The sequence below is a fragment of the Engraulis encrasicolus genome, chromosome 4 (assembly GCF_034702125.1).
Source record: "Engraulis encrasicolus isolate BLACKSEA-1 chromosome 4, IST_EnEncr_1.0, whole genome shotgun sequence".
Classification (NCBI taxonomy): Eukaryota; Metazoa; Chordata; class Actinopteri; order Clupeiformes; family Engraulidae; genus Engraulis; species Engraulis encrasicolus.
In genome coordinates this window covers 6,773,629-6,780,953 of record NC_085860.1, presented here as the reverse complement: position 1 = coordinate 6,780,953, position 7,325 = coordinate 6,773,629, and positions in this window count along the sequence as shown.

Genomic DNA, 7,325 nt, shown 5'->3' with positions numbered 1-7,325 from the left:
TCGGACAACAAGAAAGGCCCCCCTCCATGGGTGTTGCTCATTTATACAAATATTCAGATATTGTTGGGGGTTCGGGGGGTTGTCCCCCGAAGAAGTGTGAAAATACAATTCTCCACTATGGCCACCATCCTACACAGTGCACTTGAAGTGTTGAATTAACAATTAACAAAAACAAAACTGAGCAGGTGATCTGGTGTCCTAAAACAGGTAGAGAGGGAGAGCATGCTGCTTAACAGATCCAGCAGTCAGCCTGAAGTGCCTCACAATGTGTTGAACACGCATTACATGCGCGCGCGCACACACACACACACACACACACACATACACACGCACACACGCACACACACACACACACACACACACACATACACACGCACACACGCACACACACAAACATACACAAACAAACAAGCACACACCAAGGCTGGATTACTGTACAGGCCTACCAGGCCCAGGCCCAGGGCCCTAAAAGTCATGGGGGCCCCTGAAGCCCAAGCCTCTATGTTTACATTGTCATTTCATGTGAAAATACAATTCACTTTCGTCTCCTTATCTTTCTCTCTCTGTAGCTCCCACTCTCAAAACCATAAATAAGCAGAAATTCCCAGGCAGATTGAGGGGAACATGAGGATGAATATGAGCTATGATTTTTTTCATTTTTCATTATTTTTCTACATGCCCGGGTCAAATTGACCCGAACACCTTCTATGTAACCAAAACATGACCACTTTACTAGGGTTAAAGGACCAACTTTGATAGCTGAATTCAACTCTCAAGTGTTAATTTAAATTAATTTACTGTGTACCTCCTCTTTCATCTGCATTTACTCCCCTCATGTCTTATCCTTCTGCTACTATCTCCACTCATGTCTTTCATCTCCTTTCCCTCTCTTTCCTCTCTGTTGTACCATTCTTCATCTTTGGTCTCCTCTATTCTTCTTCTCTTCTACCATATCTACTCTCCTCTACCATCTTCTTTCATCCTCTTTTCCTCTTTTCCATATTTTTCTTTTTGTCCTCTTTTCTTTTCCTCCCCCTTCCAGTGCAGCTTGTTGTCTGCATCACATTGCATTTCAGAGGCCCTGTGGATGAGAGGACAACTCTACAGCAGACAGCTTGAAAAATATATTGTTGTTGACGTTGAATATCAATGCAAGTCGCCTCCCTGTCTGGCATATCTTCAAGTGGCAGTAAGAAGTCAGAAACTGTGTGGCTTAGTCGTACAATTGTCCAGTTTACGTAACGACTGCCATGTCCACTCACTCCCGCCACTATTTTTAGCTCCTAGCAGTTGGCATGGCAGCCATGATGTTCCATATGAATGCTACAGTATATGATATTTATTTATTAAATTACCTACAGTGCACAGCAATAATGAGTACACCCCTGTTGAAAAGTAACATTTGTTGGCCCGAAATGTCTCGAAATTGACTCAAAGACTCAAAATGTAAAGTTCAATGCAAGGCAGGAACGAAATGCATACCGATGACCTCTCTTCTAATCCCTTTCAATTTCGAGACGTTTCGGGCCAACACGGCCCCTTCTCAGACACTATATGAGAGTTTAACATAGGGGTGTACTCACTTTTGCACCTGCATAATTTCACAAAATTGGACAAATATTTCATTTAAGTTATAGCATTGACCTTACCTTTCTGTCATAAGCTCAAAGGATGTTGCATGACACTTACTCTATGATCGTTTTGGAAATAATCGTTTTGGAAATCGTTTTGGAAATCCTTTTGTTCTTATTGGAATATTGTTAAAAATTTTACTTTTCAACAGGGGTGTACTCATTATTGCTGTGCACTGTATATTATATTTTTGATATGTCCTCTTATTCTTATCTCTACAAGAGAAAACTGAAGGCCAGGATGCATGACATGACATTCTATAGCAACGCGCTGTTATAAATACATCTATATTCAAAATGCCCTTTCTGGTTTATCTCTGTGACAGGAAACTGAGGGCCAGGATGGCTGCAGAGACAGAAAGAGACACACAGATGAAGTTCAGAGATGGTAGGAAGGAGAAGAGCATTCGTATACTGTGGATCTGTTAAAACAATAACGCGATGACGGCTGACGACTGACGACCACAACCTGCCTCCGTTTCTGCAGTCCCAGAGAATGGCTTCCAGCTGACTATCAGCAGGATGGCTGTAGCTGTGGCAGCCGTCACCGTACCACAGATGGGGACGGGGATGTGCGGAAATAAGCACTCTGACATTTTTCCTCTGACATTTCCAAGTCATATCTTCTGATTTGCGCTCATCTTTTTTTCTTTCATTTGCCTCTTTTTTACTCTAGGGTTTTACTCTCTCTCTCTCTCTCTCTCTCTCTCTCTCTCTCTCTCTCTCTCTCTCTCTCTCTCTCTCTCTCTCTCATACTTTTCTGTCTCTGTCTCTGTTTCTCTCTTTCGCCCCATCTCTGTCTCTTTATTCCATTGTCTCACTTTATCCGTCTCATGCATTCTATTTCTCTGTCTCTCTGTCTCTCTGTTCATCTGTCTCTCTGTCTCTCTCTCTCTCTCTCTCTCCCCCCTCTCTCTCTAATCTACGTAGGCTTTGCATAAGAAGTCTTTGGAAAATAGATGTCATTGAAATCTTTTTAATCACAGGCCAAAAATATACTCTGAATCAGCAAGCGAGCGCACCGCACGCATATGACTCCTCTCTGTAATGGAACAGAAAAAAACACCAACAGACAAAAACAAACTCAAACATTAAATGTATGAAAAAGATAAATGCTAAAGTGAGGGGGGTTGGGGAAACAGCTGGAGAGGGTCACACATTGGAACACAGCATCACAGATTGGATCTTGTCCTGCCAATGTAGAGAGAAAAAAGATGATGGAGTGCTTTATCTGTGTGGCACTGAAAAAACAGCCTTTAATCTCCGTCGTAATCTACCAGTGCTACACAGAGAGACATCTGGGCAACTGCCCCACAAATACATGTAACCCTCTCTCACAGCACACACAGCTCAGACACACATGCACGCGCACACACACACACACACACACACACACGCACTGCACACACGCATACACAGTCTCTCTCTCTCTCTCTCTCTCTCTCTCTCTCTCTCTCTCTCTCTCTCTCTCTCTCTCCCTCACACACACACACACACACACACACACACACACACACACACACACACACACACACACACACACACACACACACGCACACACACACACACACAGCCACACACACACACACACACAGCCACACACACACACACCCTCACTCACTTTGAAGAAACAACTACTAGATTTACAGAAATGCCCTACAGCTTTGGAGGTTTTGCACATGACAAAACACATTCGCCATCTGCTTCTCCTTTCAGTGCCCACCCTCACAAACACAACAACAGAGATAGAAACAGAGGTATGCACACACACACATACACACAAACGCATGAACACACACACACACACACACACACACACACACACACACACACACACACACACACACACACACACACACACACACACACACACACACACACACACACACACACACACACACACACACTCACACTCAAACAAATGACCCTTGCAGGAAAAAGGCAGAAAAACAGAAAAGGTGATTACTAAAGTTTCCACACCAAGGAGGGGTCGGGTCGGGGGGGTCTCCATCATCAGCAGTCCAGGGCCATGTCCAAATGCTCACTTGTTCATGACATTAACTCTCTACATGGTGGCCAAGGTGCATTGCTATCTTCTCCACACAGTGCACAATTTGTAGTGACTGAGTGAACATCCTGAATCTAGCCCAGGAGCCCCAAGGAACGGGGACCCCCACCAACCCACATACCACCACTCCCTCCTGGGCAGCAGAGGCCCTGTCCAGGGTCAAAGCCATGTCCAAATTCTCACTTGATCACTACCGGGTATAATTAGCCCTTTCTGCATTGTGCACTTTGCAGTGAACAAGTGAGCCAGGGGACCCAGGGAATCCTCACCCACCCTCGTACCACAACTTTCCCCTGGCCCCAGGCCACCTCCTGGGCCCCCATGCAGACTTCAGCAGCAGGAAAGCAGGCGGGCAGTTTCCATATGCTCATCCCTTCACAACATAATTCACTATTGCACTATGGTGTATGGTGCGGTGTCTAAATACTCACTCACTCTATATATTTAGTTCAATCTGTAGAGGTGAGAATCTTGGATCTATCCCCAGTGCTCCATTTCATGACTAGTCAAATCTTGAGGCCATAAACCCCATAACCCATGATATTACTGTCATGTATAACACACCATGTGGTATTTCTGGTGAAGTTTTTGAATATAAAATTGGTGGTTGTTTTGCCAGTGTGTGAAGTTTCGTGCCAGAGATTTTGCCCACTAAATGAATTGGGAATGTTATAGCATCTCTGTTCTTGCCATCCAATTTGCAGCGCATGCTCACAAATGCTCAACAAAGATCATCCTGTTAGTGCACAATACAGTATAGAGCAACATGTCAAGCGATTGTCTTCGATCCAGCCCAGGAGTACCAGGGACCCCCACCCTCACCCCCAACAACATACCACCATTCGCCCTTCAGGCCGCAGGGTCCTTTCTGGGCAGTACCTGCGCCCACAGAATGGACACCCTCCGGCGGATGATGGTCGGAGAGCAATGGATCTGACGAATTGTTCAAACAGTGGCGGAAGGGAGGCGTACGGGGAGGTGGTGGGTGCGAGCGAGAAAGAACATTTCTGACTGGAGACAGGTGAGCGGAGAATAAATGCTGTACAGTTAATTAGGGGGCGTCACAAATTTCAGTGCGCTGAAATTCCACAGAATGACAGCAAAGTGGAGAATGAGATGCAGCTGGTTAAATAGGCGTGCCTAGGCATGCTAAATTCAGACGAATGACAGTTGAGCAGAGAATAGAATACTTAGTTAGGCATGCCAAATTTCATTACGCTTCTCCCGAACTTTCGTTTTTAATAAAACGTGCATTTAGTTAAGGACCACTTCAGCCAATTTCAATATGCTGTTGTACTGCTCACGCTACCCTTGACTTGTCTCTTCCCGGTGATGCTGCATTTTTCGGCTCAGCCCTTTCCGAAATCTGAGCTATTCTAAGGGGGGCAGGTGTTTGCTTACATTTTACAAAATCTTAACATAGGCCTACTCCAAAAGTTTTCCCAAAAGGTAGGATGTAGGCTAGTTGTCTGCTGATGTTGCATAACCTTTTGGATGTTTTTGGGAATAAATCAAGATGTTTTTTTGAAATGTAAACAAACAGCTGACCCCATTACAATGACTAGGATCTCGGAAAAGGCTGAAGAGAGAGAGAGAAAAAATCTCAGGTACTGACAAGTCCAGGGTAGGGTGAGCATTATAACTGCATGTTGAAATACACTTACCGATCGCTTAATTAGGAACACATCTCTACTGTTGGGTTGGACCCCCTTTTGCCTTCAGAACTGCTTGAACTGTCTGCAGCAATACTCGGGTAGGCTGTGGCATTCCAACAAAGATAAATTGTTACTACCGGTAATTGGGCCGAATTATCCTTATGCCATTATATCCCCAGCCTGAAATGTTGATGTAAGGCAGGATTGACCCATGTTTTCATGTTGTTGACGCCAAATTCGGACCATTCCACCTCAGTGTTGCAGTAGATATCGAGACTCATCAGACCAGGTCACATCTTCTAGCGTCGTTTATGGTGAGCCTGGCCAAATTGTTGCCTCATTTTCCTGGTCTTAGCTGACAGGAGTCGCACCAAATGTGGTTTTCTGCTGCTGTAGCCCCTTTCACTATGTGATTGGCTGATCAGAAATTTGCCTCAATGAACAGTTGTAACAGGTGTTCCTAATGAAGTGGCCGGTGAGTGTAGGCTGAAGTTATCCATTAATGTCTCGTGTACTGTACAAACGATTGTCTTGGATCAAGGAGTACCAGGGACACCCACCCCACCCGCATACAACCACTCCCCTGCTAGGTCACAGGCACCAAGCCCCTTCCTGGGCGCTGTGCAGCAAGAAGGCAGCCAAACAGTGTCCAAATGCTCACACCATCACATTATTCACTATTGCACAGACCTAGCCCAGGAGTGTCAAGGACCATACCACCACTCTCTCCGGCCCCTTCCTGGGCCCTGTGCAGGCCTTGGTACTGTAGCACGAAGGCAGGAAGTTCAAATGCTTTACAACACACCTCACTATTACACTATAGAGCAACTTGTCGTGAACAAGTAAACATCTTGGATCTAGCCCAGAAGTACCATGGACCCCTCACCCACACACGCACCACCACCACCACTCCCCCACCCACACGCACACCATCACCACTCCCTCACAGGCCCCAGGGCCCTACTTGGGCTCCCTCCCGTGCAAGCAGGCCTCAGCAGCAGGCAGGCAGGCAGGCAGGCATCCTACCCCATCCCACTAGGCTCCCCAGCTTGGCTCGCTACCCAGTGGAGCGTGGCAAAGTGACTTGCCTCCTGTCGCTGCAATGCATGTTTCATAACGAAGTCACCCAACTCACACACACACACACACACACACACACACACACACACACACACACACACACACACACACACACACACACACACACACACACACACACACACACACACACACACACACACACAAAACACACACAGGCAGGCAGACGCAGAGACACAGAGCCCCATGGAACTGAAGGAATGCCAAGCACGCCCGCCCGCCTGCTTTGCTTGCCTCTATAGCCCGGCACGACCCATTTCCTCTGGGAGAGACTGTCCCTCATTGGATGGATCGCTTGCAAGGCCCCTGCTCTACAAATCTCTCCCTGTTGCCATTCATGCGCTCAGAACCGGGGGGGCTTGGCAGGAGTGGTGTTGGTCGGATCACACTTTTTTATATTGTCTTTTTTTTGTCCGCTGTATGGATATATTCTATGGTGCATCCTCTGTAGTAGATATGCCCCGCTCCTCTCTCTACGCTGTCGACAATGACCTGGCGAAACAAATCCCTCCTCTGTTTCATTACATAATCTCACGCTTCAAAAGCCGGTGTGTGCTTTGCCTTGTCTGTATTGATTTGAAGGGTGCTTGAATGGAGATGTGGGGATGTTAGGTAATGGTAACATAGAGGACTGGATTCACTGCTCACTGCCAGGGTCGGATAAATGCACAGGCTGCCAGGGGGCCCCTGATTGGCCAAAAGTGAAAAATGGCTGAATTATGGGAAGATGCAACATTGAAAAACTCATCTGTCGTGTTGAGTACAATTGGTGGACATGTTATCCTTAATTCTTTGCTCATAATTGTGACACTGCCTATGTAAATATGGCATGAAATATGACCTCCATGGGGTCTGTCGCACAACAACATGAAG